The 25,729-nt window shown below is 47.9% G+C and overlaps 1 protein-coding gene across 2 annotated transcripts in view; it reads right to left on the bottom strand.

Moving 5' to 3' along the window:
* trh (PAS domain-containing protein trachealess) overlaps positions 1–10,022 on the bottom strand; it is a 534,047-nt gene extending 524,025 nt beyond the window's left edge. Inside the window, exon 1 of one of the 2 annotated variants that reach the window (XM_075700282.1) lies at positions 9,342–10,022. The gene's annotated coding sequence lies outside the window, so the exon portion shown is untranslated. The remainder of the gene's footprint in view (positions 1–9,341) is intronic. The other variant, XM_075700284.1, reaches the window with a different exon arrangement.
* Positions 10,023–25,729: the final 15,707 nt, after the last annotated feature.

Below are 25,729 nucleotides of genomic sequence, written 5' to 3'. Positions count from 1 at the left end.
TGCGCATGCAGAGCTAGACTGCTGAAAAATGAGATGTAGACTAGTAGACAATGTCCATCATCTGTAGCTGTAAAAAAATTATGGGGTTTTACGCGCCAAAATCACGATCTGATTATGAGGCACGCCGTAGTGGGGGGACTCCAGAATAATTTGGACCACTGGGGGTCCCTTAACGTGCACCTAAGTCTAAGTAAACGGGTGTTAACGCATTTCGCCGCCATCGAAATGCGGCCGCCGTGGCCGGGATTTCATCCCGCGAGCTCGTGCTTAGCAGCCCAACACCGTAGCCACTAACTAACGGCGGGCTGTAGTTGTAAACACATGAGTACAGTATACGCGCTGTACGCGTTGTTCTGAGCATACTCTAGCTGTCTATCGCTTTTACAAGTAAACGCAACGTCCTTGTGTCACTGTGCACACGTGTACTTCTCTAATCGCCATACTCACTCACAGTCTACTTCCTTTGCTCAGCACAACGAAGGATAATATATGCGGTCGTTGGTATTATTCGAAAGCGCACTCCTATTGGCCTCCGGAGGGACCGGCGCTGCTATTGATATGACGTAGAAAGTGACACAACGTGGCTGGCGTTCGTGCCTTCGCGCCTATGTCGCATCCAGGGCAGCTCGCTGGCTGGGTGACTGAAGCCTTTATTGTAGGGTTATAGACAACGTGTGTTATTCCCAAAGCAGCAATGTAGTTACCCACTTTTACAGCATGGTATACTGCTGGGTACCGCGGTGCCGGGCACATTCCACCGAGCTCGGTGTGAGCCTTTACGCGTTCCAGAAAACGTAGCGGCAGCGAGATGCTTGGCTGATAACGTCACTCTAAACGAGATAGTATGATAATCGTAAGAGCCGAGAAAGGGATGCACAGAGGGCTTGCAACGTGCTTGCCTGGTACGACATCAGTTAAAGTACCCTGCGCAGAGATACGTGCGACTTGCGTGCGCGCACACTGCGGAGACGCGGATTGAGGAGACAAAATATATAATAAGCAATTGAAGTTCCACGTATTATAATAGACCGGCGATCAATGATCCTGCCGCAGTTATTCTGGCGAAACTAGCAAGCGGCACTTCCCGCGACGAATGCTGTGAACAGCACCGTTATTGCGGCAAAAGTGCGTATATAGCTATATTTACGAAAGATCATGCGAATTGAATGGCCAATTTGAAAGCATCAGGTTGCTCGTTCGCTAAAGATATTTGCTGCCCTACACACCAGACTGGGATGTACGCACTAGGATGTTTTGCCAGCCAAGGCATACAACGCTTAAAACATGCAAACACTCGGAGTTAACCGTGGCTTAACTGCTGGAAATGCCGAACCCTTCGCAGCCGGTATCACGTTGCTACGTCACGGAGAGTTTCCCGCAGATAGGGCCACGGTATGCCCTCGAGGCCAATATCCTACGCTGTGTTCGTGCTATAGAACAGCACATACCGTGTGTCTAAAGTTGTTAAAAAAGGAAAAGAAAGACGGCAGTACGAGATGCGACGATGGGACAAACGATGTTTTGCTAGCGGTCGCCTTGTGCACGCTGGTTAATTTTTCTGTTATCATTTAATAGTGCGAGACTGTCATTTATCGTGTGACTCAAAATTATTTGGCTAAATTTATAATCAGTTGCATAACCGTTTAAGCTCTTACGTCGTATTCCAAAACAATGTATCCAGTAGTTTCCAACTCGCTACGTCTTCTTCAGTTACTTTCCCCACGTTTCAGAGGGACACGAATCCGTGGTGGGTAACGAAGCGGCTCGCGCCGCCGCCCGAGAACACGTACGCCGGGCAGCCTCACCGGGACATCGTCTACCGTCAGACCAACACTAAGTGATACAAAGCAAATACTGCAACATTCTGGAACATTACAAGCAGAACGGGAGGGAATATCCGCCACCACACTGCAAGTTTAGCGGAGAAGAACTCGTCATGCTACGCCGACTTCAGATTAGCAATTATACATCCACGGCATTCTACTACACGCGATGTACCCTACAACGTAGACAAGAGACTGCCAATTCCGCAATCCACAAAACATCCGCTGCCACATGGTCCGATTCGTAAAAAGAACCCGCGGACAACGCCTATCGACGCATCAGCAGAAGACCAGTGGGAGGCCCAGCTGGCAAGCACAAGACCTGAGGACAAGCTAAGGCTGCATGGTGAGCAAGTATAAGCTATCAGCGCATAACCACGGCCGCTTGAAATAGGGTGGCTGCCCAGCTTCGGGCGCTAGCAGCTTGGTCTCCGTAATAAAGTTTATTCACTCACTCAACGCTGTCGCGCAATGCGAAGTGGCCCGCATATATATATATATATATATATATATATATATATATATATATATATATATATATATATATATATATATATATATATATATATATATATATATATATCTTTACCACGTGTACGTGTATACGTTGTATACATGGTAAAGATATATATACGAGCCCAGCCAGACTCACACAGGCAGTGCAGCGGCGTCAATATCGCCGACGTTTCGGCGCTGCCGTACGCGAGAGCATGCCGATCGCCGCGTTCATCTTATAACGCACGTTCCAGCCACACCGCACGCATCATGTGCAACACCAACCTTTCGTTTGATCGATAAACCCGTGCGCCGTAGCTCCCTTGGCGTGGTTTGCATACTGAGCAAGGGTATACGTGTCGGGGTCTCCTCTGCACAAACACAAAGGGAGCAACTCTCGTGTTTGTACGTGCGTCGTCCGGGTTGACCGGTTGTCAGTTTTGCCTTCGTAAAATTCGTCTACGCGCACGGCACAGAAGAGATGCGCCGCTCTCTGCAAGAATTGCCGAGACATATAGCGTGCGCATTGAGCGTAGGTGCAAGTGCCAACAACACGGTCACGCCCCCATAAGCAAAGAGAAGCTGTGAAAGCCGAGCAAAATTTTCTTGGCAGTGACCTGGGCCAGTATAAGGATTCTTTTTCTTCGATTCTATTTTTCCTTTTCTATAGCCCACCTTTCACGACCAGCCTATCTCGACGATAGCGTGGGCGGAGCGCCGATGAGACCACAGACGAAGCGCGAAAACGATTGATTGATTGATTGATTGATTGATTGATTGATTGATTGATTGATTGATTGATTGATTGATTGATTGATAGATTGATCTTTAATGTCTCAATGCAACGCTGGGGCTATAAGAGATGACATAGTGGAGGGCTCCGGATTAATTTTGACAACCCGGGCTCTTCAGCTTACTGCACTCAAGTCTATAAGTGAACGAGCGTCTGTGCATTTTTCCTCCATCAAAACGCGGTCGCCGCGACCTGATGCCCCGTAGCCGCGCGCCACAGCCACTGTGGCGGTGGCTAAAAGGAAAATAACTGGAATCAAATCTTTACATTACCCCGGTTCTGCAGCCTGTTTTTGCAACGATCTATTTTTATTTTCGCCCTTGGAAATTGGCTCGCACGAGGCTATTCCGCCATTATCGCAGTAATCGGCCAAGTGGCGTAACGGATGATAGAGAAAGGAGGAGTCTAAAATTACATGCATCTTTACAAAATACGTCTTGGATTATTTCCTCGTGATGTGGACCAATTGATGCAATACGATTCTTTTATTTTTCCCCTCATATCGTCATGCATGATATCACTCGAACGTGGGATATGTGCACTTGGTGTAGCGTTCTTTTCCATGCAACTTGAATCGCCATGATACTCGCTCGCGTCAACGCCATAGCAAAGTGCGATCATGCTGGAGTTTTAAGCCGAAGCAACGGAAATCTCAGCACGACGACGGTGTGTCGATACATTGCTCAAATGCTAATCTCATTACCATCGACAGTCATCGTGAGATGAGTCCTGTCCTACCTTTCTCTTTCTTTCTTTTTTTTTTAGTCTTTCTCGAATGGAGCTCAACGAACAGACGGAATAAAGAATCAATATCAAATTTCTTCCGAAATTGATCAGGAATGGTGCGCAAATAATTAAAAGATCTACGAACGAATTATTAATCAATCAATTACTTAATAATTGATTGATTAAAAGACCTACGAAATTAAAGGATGCCTAATGGAAAGAACTGTGCTGAAGTGGGCCAGTCGCTTTCGGCAAAGCCCTTAAAACCCCAAGGACGATGCAAGATAAGGACGCCCCATCGTGCGAAGACGAAAACGTAGATATGTGCATTTTTTTTTTGTGTGTGTGCGCTCAGCGACCGCCGAATGACTATAATAAATAACATATAGATTGACAGCACAAGCAATTGGTTGGGAAAGTCGCCCGTTCACCGGACTGTGGCTGAAATTTTGGAGAGAAAAAAGGTTTGCGCCCAGATGATGCCGAAAGTGCTGACTCCTGCGTGAACCCGCCCATGTGGCTTAGCGGCTACGGTGTTGCACTGTTCACGAGGTCGCGGGATCAAATACCGGTCGCGGCCGCCGCATTTCGATGGAGTCGAAATGCAAAAACGCCCGTGTCACGTGCATTGGGGGCACGTTAACGAACCACAAGTGGTCGAAATTAACCCGGAGGAAGGAGGAAGGAAATCAACTTTATTCAAGGTCCTGCACGCCACGAGAACTTTGGGCTCTCATGGAGCGGGCGTCTCCCACGACGGAACCGGGAGGTTGAGTTACCTGGCGGCGTCGTGGACCTGCTGGACGGCCCAGAGTAAGCCGGAGTCCCAGCTACGGTTTGCCTCATAATCAAAGCCTGGTTTTGGCACGTAAAAATCCCTAAATCTAATGACTCCTGCATGAGTAAAAGTTGCGACGAAAAGAATGTTGCATTGGTTAGAAATCCTCAATTATTGCAAAGAATAGTCGCCGGCGATGATACTTGAATACACAAATGCGACATCGAGCTGAAGTCGCATAGGAAGGGGTGAAAAAAATAAAATAAGCCAAGGTAAAAAAAAAACGGAAAAAAAGAGGAAAGCGCGGATATAGAAAGCGAAAATCAGTCGCGTTCTTCAACTGCAATGTAATTGTAGACCACGAATTTGTACCTGAAGATTAAACTGTGAATGGTCCTGAAGCTTTTGAGTGATCGCGTGCGCCTCGTGCGACCAAATTTGTCGAGAAAAGGGTGCTCGATTCGGCACCCCGTAAAATGTCCCTGAACACCGGCAGTGCGTGAGTTTTCGGAACGCACTTCCATCAGTGGAACGCCCTTCCTGCTCGCCGGATTGGTGCCACATTTATTTTATTTTTTCACAAAATGCAAACTGGTGCTTCCGCGACGGCATTTCGGGCATGTGACGAGAAGGAAACGACATCGCTGCTAAAGCGCTTAATATTCTAAGAGAATTTCCATGAGCGCTTCCAGCAATGAAGAGGTGGAACTATGCAGTGTATTGTGTCTAATGGGGAGTATTTCGAAGGTGACCACATTGATGTATATGAATGTTCGTGAACTGAAACTTGATGAAATGGTTACCTTCCCTTTTCATTTCTTTCGCTCTCGTGAAGTGAATCTTTTTTTAAACGTACTGCACGAACGTTTTGGACAGACCTCGTATATATATGCGACTTTGTGATATGTTCTCAGTATAGTAAGAGTGGTTCTTAGTTGGGTTTCCATCCCTTCGTATTTCTGTTTTTCTTTTTATTTTTTTTTTGCTATTGTTAAAGGTTGTTCTCGCTATTTATTTATTTATTTATTTATTTCAATATAGTTCTCCTATTAGTGCCTTGTTTGCCACGATTTCGGCATAGCGGGCTCTTAAGCATAGCTAGACTTGTTTTTCCTCGCAGCAACAATCGCGTGGAACGCACGTCCGACGTATTCCGGGCGTGTGCGCGCCACCCGTCCATGGTGATGTCACGCGTCGCGATGCTCACGCCGCACAAGCTACTGAGATTAGTTATCAGTGGCAATTGTTAAACCTCGCGACCACACCGAACGTCACTCACTGTCAATATTTCCCTTCGTCCCGTCCCCTGTAGAGTATAACATGTAGGCGAAATGTATACGCCGGCTGATCTCTGGTTTTCCCAAAAAGAACGTTCTCTCTTCTCTTCAGTCCTGCGGCTTCCAGACTGTGGAGCCTGTGGTGTCTGCATATCTACCGGCTTTTCATGGTGTCCGCCGCGGTGGCTATGCATACGTGCACGTACTGTGCCGTCCACTGCTAAGGAGGGTCCCCTCTTAACCCGAATGTGCGGCTCTCAATCGGCTCGCGTTCTATAGTTGCAGTGAGTGCCGCCTGCAGGTGTGCCAATACACTGTGCGCGTGTGTAGAAAAGTGACAGCACTACACTCTAAAAACAATTGCACCCTTTGCGGTGTATATTTGCCGCACAACTATAATCGTCATCTGTCTTGCCCGCATTTTCTTTCTTTAAGGCTGCGAGCCCGGTATTTCCAAGTCACGAACGGCGTGCGCGTTATCAGCGTGACAGAGCATTCTCGACAGGAAAGTAACGGGCGCAGCGTTTTGAAGAAAGGAAACGCAAGCAAGACAGATGAAGATTATCGTTGTATGGCAAATATACACCCCAAAGAGTGTAACTGTTTTTAGATGTATACAAACCACGAGTCATCTGGTGCGAAGCTGGGCGATTGTACGAGGGGAGTTCCGAAAGTAAATTTCGTCATTTTTTTCTTAAAGAGAAGATGGTACGCCAGGTGAAACAAGCAATCGCCGCAAGAATCCTCGCTCGTTGCTGGTCCAACGACGGACGGAGCGTCAGCGGAGGACGAATGACGCATGCGCAGAGCGCTGAAGAGAGAGCAGCAGCAGACCGGCGGTGTTCGAGGTTAGAGTACAAATCACGATGGTAGACAGAAGTGTGCTGACAACGCGGTCGCCAATGGAAGTGCGTGCGCTTATCTGGTATGAATGGGCACGTGAGACTAGTGTGTCCGTCATCCACGAACGTCTACATATCGTGTATGGTGAAGAGGTCATGTCTCGGGCCTTGCATCGCAGGGCGCCGAGTTGTGCCACAATGGTTTCTTCAAACTGATTGCGCGCTACAACAAATGTCTCACTGCGGGTGGCGACTATGTGTAAAAATTGTGCAAGGTGTGTAGTTCATGATGCCATGGTGGTTTTTATTTTTTTTTCAATGAAGTTTCCGTCTGAAAATAAATGACGAAACATTTTCGGAACGTCCCTCGTATACTCACCAGAGGGGAGAATAAGCAGATGCTCTAAATATCTACTGGCTTTTCACGGGGCCCGCCATGAAAAAACAGGGAAAATCAGAAAAGAAATTGGTACGACCGGATACGTTACAGGCATAAGTGGCGATACAAGGTAGATAGAGAAGTTTTGAAGAAAGATCATGGATATGTACTGAAAAATCCTAGAATGAGAAAGATGTAGAGCATGCCTGATTAAATGAAGCAGGCTAGGTGGCTATTTGTCACCACCCCTTTTCGAAGGGGATGCCAATAAATCATCATCAACATCATCATCATCATCAACAACAACATCATCATCATCGTCGTCGTCGTCGTCGTCGTCGTCATCATCTACACTTATACGTGTTTCCTTTAACAGCGGACCGCGCCGCATAACCTCATGTTCAGAAGTATTTTGGATAGAAGTAACGAGATCTGTAATATATATTCTCTTATCTCTACGTAAGACTTTCATAACGAGAGGACATGCTCTCTACTGAGGCATTGCAGGCAAGGAGAGGGGAAAATATTAATTGAGCGAGCTTGGAAACGATTGGGTTAAGCAGGCACGTACCTCGTTCAAGGCGCCTTATTATACGCCGCATATACGCGATGCGAGGGGCGACGCGGCCCCGACAGCGTCGCCAGACCTAAATCCGGGCGAAGTCGCTCAAACGTCGAGGCCGGTTCACGCTCACTGGTCGTGACGTTCCGAGTACGAAGTCGCGGGCTCGATTCCCCACACCACATTCCGATGGAGCGAGGGGAACGCGACTAACGCTCGCGTGCCAATGTTAGCAATTTTTATTGGTTTTTAACAAAGTCGCCAGGTTGCGCCCAAAATACTTCAGGCCGAATTCGCAAAGCTTTTCGTTCTTAACTGCCCTTGGACATTCGCTGGCAGTGTTTGCTAATTGTATGTCCAGCATCAGGACTGGCTGGAATTCCCTATTGCGAACAATTCCAGCGTACGAGTTTTTGTGAATATGAGCATTCATTTTTTGCGAAAAGTCGGTAAGAGATGGCGATGACTGCGCACTCCCTATGAATAGTGCGTGAGTTCTTTGCACTCAATTCCATCAGTTGTGCGCCTACTAGGTGCATCAAAATAAACTTTGATGTAGCTAGAAGGCCCACGATTACGTTCCTCGGCATATCTTCCGAAGCAGCGACAAATATAGATACATATATCCATCTCTCTTAGGATAATATGGGAGCGAGACACTGAACTTAGCTAAAGTCTATTGACGAATTGTGACACGGTAACTATTTAATTTGTCATTAAAGAAGAAAGACAATGAAAAGTCCCTATAACTCCGAAAGGCTAAGTTGGCCGTTAAGGTGACTAAAAAGCTCACTAAATTTAGCGGCCTAGCTCGCAATACGTGGGAATATACTGTCCATCAAGTGCCTACCGGTTATCGAGCTATGGCTAATCAGGGTGAGATTGTGTACAGTGTCGCGGAAGCGCACGAGCTGGTTTAATTAACTAATCAGGCTTCTAAGCACGCACAGAATAATGTTTCCGGATTAGCTTACGCATCGATTTGAGTGAAGATAAGGAGGAGGTAAGGGTTGTCATGGCCTGGATAAATATCAAGGCCACGCACTTCATGTATAGTTACTGACAGCAACTATGCTCTCAAGGCCGAGACGAATTCTCGGTAAGACATGTGAACACACGCTTTGTAAAGACCTGGGTTCGGGCCTTCTCGGCCTTTTACTGACTTTTTGTTGCCTTCGATCGACCTTTCCTTTTTATTGCTCTCTCTCCAGCTCTTGTAAACGGACCGAACGCCGGACAGTATCTTTCTGGGGAAATCGATCAGTCTGATAGCAAAGTTTCGCCTCGGACGCGCACACCGTGGTGACCTTCTATGGGCCACGCCTACAACGGAAGCCTCGAGCACGTGTTTGTCGCGCCCACCTCCACGACCCCCGCCGGTCACGTGTGGCACAGGTGGACGCACACGTGCAGTCACGCCAGGAAGCGCAACCTCGGCACGCGACCGCTGTATACGGTTGTCCTCTCTTGGCAAAAACCCCTCATTGGTATTCCCTCCGAAATATAACTACTATATGGGCGTAAACTGGATGACGCGATACCTAGGATACTGGAAGTTTAAGATCTACAGGACTTCAAGGTAAGTTTAGGCGGTTTCGGGTGCTTCGACAAAAATGACGCGCTTCCCCTAAGAGTGGAAGCACCTGTACACAGAAAGGGAACGCACCTGTTGCTTCAACCGCCGCCTCGTACCACTCCGGGGCGGTGGTCCGGCCCTAGCCACAGGCTTCACCGCCACTACTACCGGCTTCTTATCAGCGCTCGTACTTCGCATGACGTCCAGGTGTTAGAACGGCAAGAGGGGCATCACATCCTCCTCGGACTCTTCTTCATCACCATGCACCGTCGCAGCGGGACGTCGACACCACAAACACCACAAGCAGAAACGACACACCCGCTGGATCACCGTATGACGTCGAAGCAGCACGATCCCACGAAGCTCCTCGTCGAACAACGCTGAACGAAGGCAGTGGGGGAGCAAGACACTTGCGAGGCGGCTTGCACGCCACAACAGTGTGCGTAAAATATATCCCGGGTGTTCCTCCTGGTATGGCGTTTGGGAAGTCGTGAAGCTCGCCGTCGCTCCAGTGGTGGGTTGGAGATCGTCACAGCCGCGACTATGCAACTACCGGCAAACGCTGCTTGCTTCTCGCTGGCCACGAAAAGACGCGAGGAGAGAGAGGAGGGGGAGAGAACGATGCCGCGGAGAGTAGCGGAGAGGAGGAAAAAGGCGCGAGCACTGAACGACGGTGAGGAGCAGCAGCAGCGCTATCCAAGGAGCGCGGGGGGATGCGGAATCCGGTAACGCGCGCGCCCCGACTCCACGGCGCGTCCCAAAGCGCCAGAGCGCGCCAACCACGCCGACGATGGCTAGCGCAACGTCGCCGCGTAGCGCTCGGAGGCTAGGCTGCTGGACGGAAGGGAGGTGGGACGTGGGGCAAGAGAGAAGAACGCACCGAGGAAGAGCGAAAAGAAAAGAAAGAAACGCGTTCGTCGGGCGGTCGCTCGCTTGCGGTTGTCGCAGCAGCAGCAGCGCCGCCGCCGTTAGGCCGCTGGGACGAGTCGCGGCGCTCGCTGACGGCACGACGCGCAACGCTCGATGAAGGGGAGGCGAGCTTTCGCGGCGGCGCTAGACAGCGCTGGCGCCGGAAGGCCGCCACTCCTCCTTTCTTCTTCCGGGCGGTGCGCAGAGCGCCAGACCACGCCCCGCTTAGGCGGTCGCCCCTCCTTCGCGTCGGCTCCCTCCCCCCCCCCCCTCCGCAGGCCTCAGTCTACCCCCACCACAATACCCTCGTTTGCGTGCTTAACATGAGGGCTGCCATGCAAGAAGAGCCCCCTCTTTCGCTCTCTCTCTCCCTGTTCTTCTTGGATGAGCGTCGTGATACTACAACGGGCTGGGCTGTTGGAGAGAGATGCTGGGCTCCAGAGGAAGCCAGGAAACTGAGGACATGTTGACAGGTGCTCTGTGACTATCGAAAAGTAACCTGGCTCCTAAAGGAAGCAGGAAAATAAAAGGAACATATCTTGAAATTGATGCGGACAAGCTCGCCCGTGCGCCGCTAAAGGCGCGTTTATATATTTTGACGTCACCGGCGCGCGGGCGAGCGTCGGACCGCGTTGGCCGCTTCCGGTTGCGTTGGCTGCGTCAGTGGGTCCAACCACCGGTCGAACTATAGACGCTGTTGTCGCCAACGTGACATAACGGCGGTGCGCGCACTCACGCTACATTGCACTATATTTAGCCCTTAATAGTCTGAGTGACGAGCGTGAACAGGCCAGAGAAGGTCGTGCTTATTTCTTCTTGGTTGGCGGAGGCAGAGGGTGCTGACTCGCGTGGAAACCTCACGTAAAAGCAGGACGAATAAAGGGCCGCGAAGGCTCCGCTGTGAGGAAAGGAACAAGGAAAGTTAAAGCAGAGGGGGCAATCGGTTGTATACGATGAATGCGAGTGCATGGCAAGCAGACTGATGCGCAAAACGACGCAGATGGTGAATGTTTCTCATTTGAAACTTTACGGTGCTCACTGAAGCCTGCCGAACATCGTAGGTGTGGTTGTCCCGTACTGATTAAAATAGTTCATCAATTCGTTCAATTCCGTGAACATAATTAAAGAGGCCACGACGCGAGCGCTGCTGACCGGTATATATATGGTGGATAACTATATACGAACGAATAGGACGACAAATACGAAATGCAAAAGCACAAATTTATAAACCGTACTTTCGAATGACAGACCGGATGGGATCGCGCAGGCGGGCGGACGGATGGAGACAGTAGTATAATGTATTTCCAAAAAGACGTAAGTCTTCACTGTATCTGTACGTACACGAGAGCAAGAAGTAAGGAGGCTTCAGCGATTTCTCCAGCTTTTAACAGCGAGCGCGTGCTGAGGACACGGCCATCTTCTCGAGAACTTCGAGGAGGAGGAGGAGGAAAAACTTTATTTGCTCTAATTGGTTAGAAATTAGCGGTGGCAGATGCGGTCGGCCGTCTTCACGGTCTTCTTCCCCAACTGCGCAGGGTCGACGCCCCTATTCCAGGGCACCACTGAGGGTGGCTACTCGGCGAGCGTGCCTTACTAGTCCATGCTGGACTTTCGGGTCGCTGCTGGAGAGCACCCTCTCCCACTGCTCCGCACTCGGGTCTTTTATTTGAAGGAATTGTTGATTCTGAACGCATTCCCATGTAATGTGATATAAGGTGGGCTTGGCGCCGCACCAGGGGCAAATGTCTCTATACTGGGTGGGAAACATCTTGCTTAGTGTGTTTAGGTTTGGATATGTTCCTGTCTGCAGCCTCCTCCAAGAGGTTGCTTCATGCTGATTTAGGCTGTTGTGGGGTGGAGGGTATTTGATTCGGACCCCCTTATAGTAATTCAAAATGTCTGAGTAGCTTGGGTTGACTGGTATGGGTTCCTCAGGGTCGGTGCTTGTGGCCGCTCGGTTTGTGTACTCTCGAGCTGCCTTGTCTGCCCTTAGGTTCCCTTCTATTCCAGCGTGTCCCGGTACCCAGAAAATTGTATGCCTGACTTTGTTGTTAGCCTTGCAGGAGCGGAGGATGTGAAGCGCTCTGCGTCCTATTCTGCCGTTCATGTAATTCCGACACGTAGTTTGCGAGTCGGTGAGTATTGTTAAAGACCTTTCGGATCGGTAGCCCTCCACTGCCGCTAGAGCTACGGCTATTTCCTCAGCTTCCGTTACCGAGCAGTCCTTCATTGACGCGCTGCTGATCTCTTTGTAGTCCTGGCTTATTACTATCGCAGCTGTCTTTACTATGTTTGTGCCTCTTTGCTTGGCGTATACTGCAGCATCTGTGTATACTGTTGTGTTTTTTGTGGCCAGGTACTTTTCGACGTATTTCGCCCTTGCGTCCCTTCGCGCCGTGGGGGGGTTTGGGTCCATGTTTTTGGGTAGGGGGCTAACAGTGTATGTTTTCCGATATTCATCAGGAATCCCCTCCGTTCTTTGGGTTTCTTTGATTGATTCCGCGAAGCCTAGCCTTATTAGCAGTTCCCTTCCCGTTTTGGTCTGCTGGAGTCTCATGAGCTGTGCGATACTTTGCGCTTCTTTTAATTCCTCGAAGGTGTTGCTTAAACCAAGTGCCATTAGTTTCTCTGTCGATGTATTGTTCGGCAGGTGAAGTGCTGTTTTGTACGCTTTGCGTAAAATTGTGTCCGCTTCTTGTATTTCCTGTTTGGTGCAGTTGAAGTACGGGAGTGAGTATGCGACCCTGCTGACCACCAGGTTGCCAACCAGCTTAAGTGTGTCTCCTTCTTTCATCCCATATCTCTTTTGTGACACCCGCGTGATCATGCGTGCTATTTGGGTTGTTGACTGCTTGAGTGTTTTCAGCGTGTGGGTGCAGCGCTGGTTGGATTGCACCCACATTCCAAGGATCCTGATTTGTTGGCTTTCGGGTATCGGCTGCCCCTTTAGCCATATGTTAAGGCTTTCATTGCTTTTCTTGCCCCGTGTAATTCTCAGAAGCTCGGATTTCTCCGTGGAGCACTCAAGGCCTCTTTCCCCGACGTATTCTTCCACGCAAGTGGCTGCTTCTTGCAGATAGCTTTCTTTTTGGCACAGCGAGCCTTTAGTGGCCCAGATAGTGATGTCATCTGCATAAATGGCGTGTTTTATGCCTTCGATTTTGCTATGTGATGCGAAAACCATCGTCTTCGTCTTCTATGCAGATTGTACCTGTCGCTGCCTCCGAAATACATGCACAAACGCAACAGATCTCTGAGCTTGCGTGACGCACAAAACGATGAACAATTTGCTGAGCCAGGTAGTTGCGCGGTTCCTGAAACAATTTAAGTCGTTTTTTCATTCTTCGCTCTAGAACATAACAAAATATACTTCATCCCATCAATCAATAAAGCCATGATCAACACTGTTTCTGGCTTTTCCAGGCAATCTCTGTCTGTCTACCAGGGAACATAGAACTACGTCTCACAGAAAGCGTCAAAGTATGATGAATCTTAAAGAAGAGAGTCGTTGTTCCGGGGGCAGACACATATCCATAAGTCATCAGCATACTTCGATGCAGCAATAGCAAGACCTTGCCGTACGACCTATTCCCCTTGTTGGACTACACAGCCTTTGGAGGGCAAGAATGGTTGATAGAAATGCCGAACCACCGCGAAGAACCACGGGCCATCTTCCAGGAACAATTAATTCGCATACGTGGGGTATACGAGAGTTCAAGGGAAGCTGTTGATTAGTTTTCTTTGTTTTATATCTCCGAAAATCGCTCTCGCACATATGAAGAACGGTTAGGGGTCTTCGCTCATCTCCGCATCAAAGGAAGCCCTTCGCTGCTCTGGCCCTCTACCGACTCCGCTCGGAACTTCAAGTGGCTGAAGAGTTCTGTGCGCGGGTTGCTGGGTCCGTGGCCATCATTACTGACGCAGCATTTAATGACATCCCTGAGGCACGTGTAGCAGAAATGAGCGTGCTATTTTCACTCGAAGAGCTCGATGCTGCGTTGGCGACCTGCAGGCGTTCTTCGTCACCAGGACCTGATGACATCACGTATGCTGCCCTATGCCACCTTGGACATGACGCACGTGATGAGCTGCTCAACTATTACAATGAGTCTTGGCAGAACGGCGCCGTTCCTAAACAATGGAAATCGAGCTGCTTGATCCCATTCTGAAACCTGGAAAGTCTCCGCTTGAGATCTCATCATATCGTCCGATTGCGCTTTCGAGCTGCGTCGGCAAAGTGATGGAAAGAATGATTCTTGCTCGATTGGAATGGTACCTAGAATGATTCAACATCTATCCGGACGCCTTGACAGGCTTTCGCCGAGGTCGCACGTCCATCGACAACGTCATTGACATCGTCACATGGGTCCAAAATCAAAAAAGCCTCAAGCGCCTATCTGCGGCACTTTTTCTGGATATAAAAGGAGCATACGACAACGTCGCACATGAGGCCATACTAAACTCACTTGAGGCTGTTGGAGTTGGTGGCCGGATGTATCAATGGATTCGGGACTATTTGACTGAGAGGCGTTTTTTCTTACAGACCGAAGACGGCCCAACTTCAGACCATTACATCTGCCGTGGTGTGCCGCAGGGTGGAGTGTTGAGCCCTATTTTGTTCAACCTCGTCCTGGTAGGACTAGCGGATTACCTACCGCAGACAGTACATGTCTCAATATACGCCGACGACATTTGCATCTGGGCCTCTGCGGTGACTCGCCCTCAGCTAAGAGCCAGGCTTCAGCGGGCGGAAACCATGACGGCTTCTTATCTCCGAGAACAAGGCCTCAGTGTGTCTACTGAAAAGTGCGCATTACTTGGTTTTACGCGGAAAGAAATGTCATCGTATCCTGTTACCATCAATGGTCAAGCTGTATTCTATGTTAAGACGCATCGCTTTCTGGGCGTCATCATTGACCGCAACCTCTCGTGGAGCCCTCACTGCGTCTATCTGAAGAAGAAGCTAGTCGCCATTGCTCAGGTCTTCAAATTTCTATGCGGGAAAAACTGGGGTACACCAGTCCATTCTATGTTGCTGCTGTACAGGGTTTTGTTTCTCGGACTCCTACGTTACAGCCTACCAGTGTTGTCAAATGCATGCAACACGAACTTTCGCGCCTTGGAGAGCATACAAGGTCAAGCCCTACGCACGTGTTTAGGGCTGCCTCGGTGCACCTCAACAGCAGCAACAATCGCCATCGCAGGAGACCATACAATCCAGACACATGTAGCTGTCGACTCTCTCAGAGCGCACATTCGCCATCTGTCAAGGATCCCCGACCATCATTTGGCCTCCCTACCAGCCGAGAGACCTCAAGCGACCTTTTCACGAGTGATTAGCGCTCATCAAGAGTACATACCGGCATCTTTTACACCGGCGGCGAAGCCTTCCTCTCCCCTGTGGTGCCTGCGACAGCCTCAAGTGAATTTTGCTATTCCTGGAATTACAAGAAAGTCCAATCATCCATCGCCGGCTCTGAAGCAAATTACGCTCCTATTACTGCACCAGACGTATCATGACCGCATACATATATATACCGATGGTTCGTCCTCACCTACCAGCTCAACTGCCGCATTCGTCGTTCCAGCCAAGAACGTTACAGTTTAATTCAAATTGTCGCACACGACTACATCTACATCGGCAGAACTTGCAGCTCTCCATGCCGCTATGATGTACATCACCGAAGAGCCAACAGAGAAATGGGTCGTATTTTGTGACTCTAAGGCAGCCCTTCACAGCATCAAGTCCGCATTACGTCACAGAACTTACGAGCAAATGACATCTGAAATCAGGGAACTGCACCACCATGCTCTGGAAAGAGGACACCACATTACATTTCAGTGGATTCCTGCTCACTGTGGCATCATCGGCAACAACCTAGCTGACAAGGCTGCCCGGTGTGCCCACGAAGATACCAAGACGCGTCCAACACCTTTGGCGAGGTCGGACGCTGCCGGAGAACTTCGCCTACTTGCGCGCGAGAAGTCCCAAGATCTCTGGATTTCAAGTGTCTTCAATTGCAGATTACGTAAACTGGACCCCACGCTACGGCTACAACTGCCATCTAGCCTTTCCCGCGGCGAAGCAACCTTGTTGTGTCGCTTGTGGCTGGGAGTGGCGTTCACGAACGCATACTCCTACCATAAGGGAATGGCCGAGAGCCCGATGTGCGACTCCTGTGGGTGCGAGGAGACCATCGAGCACCTATTGTGTACCTGCCCTCGCTACGATGTCCAACGCCTCTCTCTGCGGGCAACTTTACGCAGACTGGACTCGAGACCGTTCACCGAGTCAAAGATACTCGGACCGTGGCCACACCCGTCACTGGCTCGAAAAGCGATTCGTGCACTAGTGCGGTACCTGAAGTGCACGGGCTTAACAGACCGTTTATAGTGTCATTGTGTATGGTGTTTCTCCCACACGTACTCAGTACTTACTCTCTCCCTTTCTTCCTCTTTCTATTCCCCTTTCCCACACCCCCAGTGTAGGGTAGCAAACCGGATGCTGTTCTGGTTGACCTCCCTGCCTTTCCTACCCTTGTTTTCTCTCTCTTGCCATATCTCCGATTTGTGTTTAAATTTGCCGGACCATTATGTTGTGTTTCGTGTTATACTGTATGTGATGTGTGACTCTGCTTCCCTGTGACGAAAAAAAAAAAATAAGAAGGTGGGGGCGGGGGGCGTTGCGTTATTGCAGAGTGGTTGGCGAGCTCAGTTCCCAAGTGCGCGTTACCGCACTGCGTGGCGTGAGTTCGATTCCCACTGGCGGTGTAGATAGCAAATTCTTCTCTCTCTTTTTTTTTGGTCCTCACGCACAATGTCGCATTCGCCATATGGAGGAGGGTGACATGCTGAGGATGACGAGGTGGTCTGACGTTGGCGGCATGTTGACGACAGCGTAAAGGAGAAAGGACGGACCTACAGAACAGCAAAGCTATGCGGGGTGTCCCATTAAACTTTAGACAATATTTAAAAATATGCACGTGCCACGTAGCCCAACAAAACCAAGGCATTATTGTCAATTGCTATCGCTCGAAGACATTCAGATTATCTTTTTGCATTGCGCCTAATTACATAATTAGTCTCAATTAACTAATCAACTTCTTCAACATTATAATTAGATTAGAAGTGTCAGTAGGAAAATTGTAGAGCAACTCGAAGAACTCCCGCTACATCTTTCTGTTTCTCAATACGTGCTACATAAAAGTGTTTTTCTGAGCGTGAAAGAAGCCCGCGAATACACGCAAAGTGCCTCGAGCGCCTCGAGTGGGGCGCGTATTGGGTGCACGTTAAAGGAACCCCACGTGGTCGAAATTAATCCTGAGTCCCCCCTTCCCAACGGCGGGCCTCATATTCAGATCGTGGTTTCGGCATGCCATGCAAACCAAAGACGTTTCTTCATATACAAGGGTTTGTATAGTAGTGTATAACCCGAGCTAGCAAACAGCTGTTTGCTAGCGGTTCCTATAATGATGATTCATCACCGTCACCCTTATGGCGGCTCTCACGCGGGCTGCGTTGCTAGACAGCTTTCGCCGCCGCGATCGTGCCAACAACCTAACACCAACCAACCTAACAACCAACTTAACAATAAAAGGGCCACGCACCTAAGCTGTTGTCTACTCTAAAGAGATACACACATGGTAGCTTTTATTTTATAGTCATCAATGATCACGTTTCAAAGCGAAAATTCGGGACTGCGAAGCAGGTTGCATTGCTGGCTGACGCAGCCGCACGACAACGGTTGTGGAAGTGCCCCGAAGGACTCTGCTGTAAGAACTGCGTGGGACGATTTGACGAGGCTCAGAAAGGAGAAAAAAGAAAAAAAAGAAAAGAGAAAAAGATAAGACATAGAAAGTACTATATACACACGCGCGATAAGAAACACGGAGTAAATGAGAACGCCTTGCCAGCCTCTGTTCCCAACGCGACCTTAGTTGGCTCTGAAAGGCTTCTTTTACGACCGAGGAAAAGACAGATCAGGTGGCTGACAAAGGCAGTTAATGGCCGCCGGTGCTTTCCTCGTCCACAGGTGAGGACGCGTCCTGTTCGCGCGTATACGCAGCGAGAGTCCAGCGCGGCAAAAAGCCACGAATTTCTCGGTCGCGCTGTGAGCTTCCACGGTCCTCGGCCACCCTGGCTCGAGGCTGCCGGTGAAATAACGAAGCTCAGCTTTACAGCAGACTACTATAACGTGCACCTTTGAAGCTGCACGCAAGTTCTACACCGCATATGCTGTCCGCACGTAAAAGGAGGGCACAAAACAAGTACGAACGTTGGAAAACAGGAACACGCGCTCACATGCACATTCACACGTAGACGTGTGCACGGAGATACGCTCACATGAAGATACACATGCACACATATGCACACAGACAAGTGCATGTATGCACGCACGGTATACGTACTGTAGAACGCTTCAACGCGCTGTTTTGTTTCGCATATAACCGTGAAAATCTCGTAACTAAATATAGCACGCATTTTGCCATGTCTGTAGATTGTCTTGGCTTTCATTGGTTGTAAAAATACATTGCGCCTCTTATGATTGAACTGTAGGACGCCAGCTTCGATTCACAATAAGATTATCCTTTACGCTCTAGTAGGAACGCTCTCAGAGGTGAGCTACAAAACATGACTGCGATATCTGAGATGTCTCAGGGCTCAAAAATTGGCGACTTTCACGTCCAATTTGCACGGTAAAGCAATTCTTCCGCGTCTTACTTAGACTTTGGTCTGTTATGCTAGCTGAAAGTGGGGTTCTACACTTTCGAATAAAACATAAATAGTGATCAAAATTTGTCTGCTGAATTTCGGGTTTAACCGGAAGAGACCAGCAATCGAAGGCATCCTCTGTGGTACAGCGGATAAAAAGAAGTTAATCATACCTGAAGCATCCCAAAAATATATATATGTATGTATATATATATTTGTGGTCGCCGTCCATGCACTCACTGTTTTTTGTTCCTAACATGAGCGCGATCGTCGCTATGACAGGGAAGTCCGTGACGGCGAACGTCAACTATTCGTGCGGCTTGTGCGACGCGGACAGAGAGCGGTATGCGCAAAAGTTTGACCTCTGCCGATTCGACCCGTTCGAGCTTGACGCCCGGCACTGCTTAATCAGTGCTGACGTTTGGCCGCGTGTCAGCGTGTGCGACATACATGACTTTCTCGTGCTCAGGGCAAGCTTTCGCACAACAAAGCAGCTGAAGTCTTACAAGTCTCTAGAAGGGCATAATTATGTGACTAGCGTATGGGTGAGTCAGCCATGGGTAAAACAAACAGGCACGGCAGCAGTTGTCATGCTAACCCAGGTAATTACTGAGTTTCGATCTGTGATATTGTACGCAGCACTGACTTGTTTCCTTACTCATGCAGGTTAATCACTCACAGAGCCTGTCGATCTCGCCAGTTAAAATCTGGATATATATGCCAAAAGCGACGGCGAAGTGCTCGCTGCCCACTGTTAGTGCATATGGCAGGAAACAGAGGCGTGCCCCCAGGTTGCAGTGTTACTCTTTTACATCGAGTACGGGATACGTGCGCGTGGGGAACGTTCGTGCGCAGACGGCAGCAACGCCTGGCTTCCTGCACATGTCCGCAAGATTGAGGCTCGGCCTGTTGCCAAAATGGATTTTGCATCTGTAATGATGAAGAAGCGACGACTCGATGAAAATCTCGACCCATCTCCAAAGCTTTCTGCGAGGAAACCGGCACCACCCCCTATAGAAGACGAATGGAGTGCCTTTTTCGGCGTTTTGACTGCCTCGGGACTTCGCCCAGCAGTGCTGAGCGCGAGCTCTAAGAACAGCACTTTGTACATGCCAGCTGTCAGGACCTGCAAGGGTGCTGATCTGCACCTGCTCTATAACCAACAAGCAGCGAACCTAAATTATGATGGACTAATGGAGCTGTGCGAGAGGACTTTCAGTGGTCTAGTCAAAAACGAGACAGCGGTTAAAATCATTGAGCAACGCACACGAAACCAGGCAAAAAAGCACGAACTGGTTTTCAACATTCTATGAAACTTGTCACACGCAGTCAACTGCTGCGCTCAAAAGTCTGATTAGCCGCATTTGCTCCCCCCACTCCAACAAATTCTCAGTCCCTGCAGTCAAATACGGCAGAGAGAAAGAAGCAGAGGCTCTTGCAAAATACAGGAAGTTGATAGCAGCGATTCACAATGACCCAGAGTTCAAAGAAGCGGGACTTTTTATTTACAGAAAAATTTGTTTTTAGCTGCAACCCGCGTCATGCATGTCGATTGCATCTTCTGTGGTGCAGGTGTAGCGGAAGTAAAGTGCCCATGGAAAGTGAAAGACGGACGCCTCACTGACTGGGTGAAAGACGCGAACAGTTGTGTGAGAGAAGTTGATGACGAGCTGAAGTTGAAGGCAGCTCACCGCTGCTAGTACCAAATTCAAGCGCAAATGTTTGTGTGCAAGAAAAGTTATGCCAATTTTGCTCTGTGCAATGCACAAGAAATCAATCCACAGAAAATAGACAATGCCAACAGCTCCATTGCACCACTGATTTCAGCAGCAAGAAGCCTTTGCAGGACAGTTTCGTTGCCAGAGCTCGTTGCGGAGTGGCTCTCAGACGGTAAAAAGGACTCGCAGAACAAGGTTGGTGATCCCGAGGCTACCAAAGGCGCAAGCGGCGATTCAACCGCAGACTCTGCTGCAGCGTTGGTGCCGTTTGCTTCAAATGCTCTCGTGCTCAACCGCCAGGACCCACAAAAAAGTGATGCATGCGGCACTGCAGCAGAGGCTTTCTGTGTTTGCAGGGGACCCGAGAAAGGCAGAATGATTGCGTGTGATAATGGAAACTGCCATGTGAGATAGTTTCATTTCAGTTGCATAGGATTGAAACAAGAACCAAAAAGCCGGCTTTGGTTTTGCATGTCATGTTCTCGTTATACTGTTTAAGTGAAAGTGAATTTTTAGTTTATTTATTTATTCATTGACAATACATTATGGGGGCCCAAAGTATGGGCAATGGGTGACCGGAGCTTCGACATATTACATAGTGTAGACAGCAAACAATTACATAAATCATATGAAAACTTCGTTAATAACCACACAATCAAGAATCAAGTGTACGCAATGTAAAAAAGAGTACAAACAAAATAGTTGAAGTAAAATCAAAAAGGGCATATAATCTTGGTCTTAACACATACGAAAAGCAGAATATTTACAAAAATAATACTAAAAGTGAATACAAGTTCTACGTAAACACATAAAAAGGAAGTGCTCTTCCAATATCATAAAAGAAGGCTATTTACAGGCATCACTGCTCTCGTATCATCCTTTCATTTGTACTTTTATGTAGTTCTTCAATTTATAAAAAAAAATATGCAGTCATAAATAAAGCACTTATTTGCCGTTCTACGAAAGTGGTTCTTAATGTATATGGACGGGGCGTGAAGCACCAAGTCAGCCTACTTGAAAACGCATAAACACATCGAGTTTCCTACAATATACCTGGAGAGTAGACTATACTGTCATCGTTCAAGCACTACGAAAATGATGATTAAGTGCAGTTATGACATTTGGTTTGACTGATGGCCTGTCTTTCAGCGCTACCACAGCTCCAAAAATTTCCTTCAGGCCGCAACGCCATGTTTATCATGAAGTTTTGCATCCATGGAGAATTCAGCTGAACACGAAAAGCATAGGCTACACTTCCTTTGTCTGTGCTTTGATGGACAAAGAAATGTGTGAGCTGTTAACAAAACAACAACAGCAACAACAACAACAACAACAACAACAACAACAACAACAACAACAACAACAATAATAATAATAATAATAATAATAATAATAATAATAATAATAATAATAATAATAATAATCCTATTTTATGTCCACTGCAGGATGAAGGCCTCTTTCTGCGATCTCCAATTGCCCCTGTCCTGCGCTAACCGATTACAGGTAGCTTCTGCGAATTTCCTAACTCCATCGCCCCACCTACACTCTAAAGAAAGTTTACACCCTTTGGCGCTTATCTTGTCCCCAAACAATAATCGTCATCTGCCTTGCTTGCTTAAAAGCACTTCTTGTTGGGCTAGTTGGTAGCTATTCATTATAAAATATGAAGACGCCAAATAAACAGACACACACAAGACACCCTGTCCCGTTTTCTTCTCTTGTGTGTGTCTGTTTATTTGGCGTCTTCATATTTTATAATGCCTTGCTTGCGTTTCCTCTCTTGAAAACTCGGCGCTCGCTACTTTCCTGTCGAAAGTGCAGTGTCAAGCTGATAACGCGCAAGCCGTTCGTGACCGGGAAGTACCGGGCTCGCAGTGTTAAAGAAAGGAAATGCGGGCAAGACAGGTGACGATCATTGTTTGGGGACAAAATGCAACCCAAAGGGTGTAAACTTTTTTTAGTGTAGTCTTCTGCCGTTCTCGACTGCGCTTCCCTTCTCCTGGCACCCATTTTGCAGTCCTAATGGTTCAACAGTTATCTAACCTGCGCATTACATGACCTGCCCAGCTCCATTTCTTTCTCTTAATGTTGATTAGAATATCGGCTATACCCTTTTGCTCTCTGATCCCAAACCGCTCTCTTTCTGTCTCTTAACGTTATGTCTAGCATTCTTCATTCCATCGTCCTTTGCGCGGTCATTAACTTGTTCTCAAGCTGCTTTGTCAGTCTCCTATTCGCTGCCCTATATGTCAGCACCGGTAAAATGCACTGATTGTAAACCTTCCTTTCCAATGATAATGGTAAGCTTCAAAAGCTGACCAAGTCTGCCGTATGCGCTCCAACCCACTTTTATTCTTCTGTGAATTTCGTTCTCATGTTCAGGGTTCCTCGTGAATAATTGACCTAAGTAAATGTACTCCTTCACAGACTCTAGAGGCTGACTGGCGATCCTCAACTCTTGTTTCCTTGCCCGGCTATTGATCATTATCTTTGTCTTCTGCATATCAATCTTCAACTCCAGTCTTACACTCTCTCTGTTAAAGTATTCAATCATTTGTTGTAACTCGTATGCAGTGTTGCTGAATAGAACAATGTCAGCTGCAAGCCGAAGGTTGCTGAGATATTCGCCGTCGATCCTTACTCCTAAACCATCCCAGTTTAATAGCTTGAATACTTCTTCCAAGCATGCAGTGCATTACTGGGCATGGGAGAGATTGTGTCTCCTCGTCTTAGCCCTTTCTTTACAGGTATCTTCCTACTTTTATTGTGTTTCGTAAACTATGAAAGCCATTTATATTTAAAGAGGCTGATTTTACGCTGCGGATTACTCGATTACCTGATTAATGACATAGATGTGATCCATTGTAGAGTATACCTTCCTGAAGCCAGCCTGTCCCCTTGGTTGACTGAAGTGCATTGTTGCCCTTATTCTATTGCAAATTATCTTGGTGAATATTTTATATAATACTGGAAGTAGGCTAACGGGCCTATAATTTTTCAATTCTTTAACGTCTCTCTTTTTGTGGATTACTATAATGTTGACATTCTTCCAGTTTTCTGCGACCCTTGAACTCGATAGGCACTTCGTATAGAGAGCCGCCAGTTTTTCAAGCATTACGTCTCCTCCATCTTTGATTAAATCGACCGTTATTCCATCTACTACCGCTTTTCCCGTTTCATGTCTTGCAAGGCCCTTCTGACCCCATCGCTAGTTATAGGAGGAGTTTCTGCAACCTGTTCATTACTGCTTTGAATGTAGTTATCTATGTGATAAGATATGACAGATGAAAAAGATAACGAATGAGTAGCTCATTTACGTAGCTCGTCAAGTGATGCATTGCTAATTAGTAGCAAATTATTGTGACTTTATTCATTGTTAGCTCTTAATTATTTGTAATAGGCAAGACATTTTGTGGGGATAAGATGATCTTAATAGGCACATTTGCCTATCTTGCAAAGCTTTGCAGCTCTTTAGTAGCACAAAATGTCTGCTGAACAAACACGCAAGAAAACCCAGCAAAGGTGAGATGCACGCAGAAAAAAGTCTTTGTCGTCAAAGGGCTGATCAAATGGCACAACGGAGTTGCACAAGTTGATTAATACACAACGCACTTTCACAGTCTTGTCAACTGGACATTCATTGTTTCTATTTTTTCTCAGAATCTCTACTGACAATGTTCCCTTCAGTATGGTGTATTTGTTCCGCATCATTCCTATTACATTATTACAAATTACATTATTACATTATTACAAATAAGAGAAGATCACCATCAAGCTATCGTTAAAGGGCATGAAATTATATTCCAGTGGCTACCTGGACATACCGGCATTGCTGGTAATGACCTCGCTGACGAAGCCACCCGGTGTGCCCATCTGGATGCCCGACCAGTTCCAATCCCCTTATCAAGAACCGACGCTGCAAGAAAGCTTCATATTGTTGCTGAAGCTGTGACGCACAAATACTGGTCTTCTCCCAACCTCCCGAAGCGTCATCTTCATAGGCTGGATCCATCCTTAAAGCTACAAGTGTCATCAAGAATTTCCCGCTCTGAGGCGACAGTATTGTGCCGCCTCTGGCTCGGGGTGGCACTTACGAAGGCCTACTCGTTCCGCATTGGAATGGGGGATGCGCCCGTGTGCGGCTCTTGCGGAACAACAGAAACGATTGAATACGTCCTATGTATCTGACCCCAATACGACGTCGAGCGCGGAGTTCTCCGGACAGCACTGAACCAGCTGGACGCTAGACCATTTTGCGTAATGAAGATCCTTGGAGCGTGGCCGTACGCGTCGATGGCACAGAAAGCCACGAAAGCGCTCTTGAAATATCTCAAGTCGATAGGTCTTGGGAACCGTATGTAGACTCGGTGGGAACCTTATACTGCTCTCTCTCTCTCTCTTAATCTCCATATCCCCTTCCCCCAGTGCAGGGTAGCAAACCGGACGTGCGTCTGGTTAACCTCCCTGCCTTTCCTGACTATTTGTCAAGCTCTCTGTCCTATTACACGCTCCACTTGAATGCGCACATTAGCGATTTCCCTCGTTTGCGCAACTTCCTTGGTAGATAGCTGCCTTTTACCTTTTGCAAAGGCAGGGATTGCCAGTGTGCACAACACATTCCAAGGCTTTTTGCTATTAGGAAGCCCCTGTCTGCCAAAACAATGTGTCCCGTGTCAAGTAACTGCAGCACACCGCTGTCCTCAGTGATCAGCTTGTCGCTATACCCCCAACAAATGCTTTAGAAATATATGTTATCATGCCTTGGTGGGCATATTGCTAGCAGGAACTTCACAGTGTTGTGATGTTTGTACTGGGACCATGTCTGAGCTCGTGTCAGAAGCGAACTTGGCCTTTGGATGAAAACTTCAAAGCAATCCAATATGATCCTCACATTCTCAATTCTAGATTCTCTCAATTCTCAAATTCTCTATGAAACTAACTGTCATGGTTCTCATTACGTCTTCTTTCTCAGGCCAGTACACCAGTGAACTCAGATGGTCGTAACAAACGTCTAGCCACTTCTCGCAAATTCTGTAAGCGGTTGGCTGTGACACCTTAAAGCGATAAGCCAAATCTTGAAGGTGAATTGCAAGCCTCATCTGCATGAGAAACATAACCAGCTCCTCAAACTGCGTGAGG

This window comes from Dermacentor variabilis, chromosome 7 (genome assembly GCF_050947875.1).
Source record: "Dermacentor variabilis isolate Ectoservices chromosome 7, ASM5094787v1, whole genome shotgun sequence".
Taxonomy (NCBI): domain Eukaryota; kingdom Metazoa; phylum Arthropoda; class Arachnida; order Ixodida; family Ixodidae; genus Dermacentor; species Dermacentor variabilis.
Note: the sequence above shows the minus strand (reverse complement) of the source record. Positions and strands in the feature narration are given on the sequence as shown.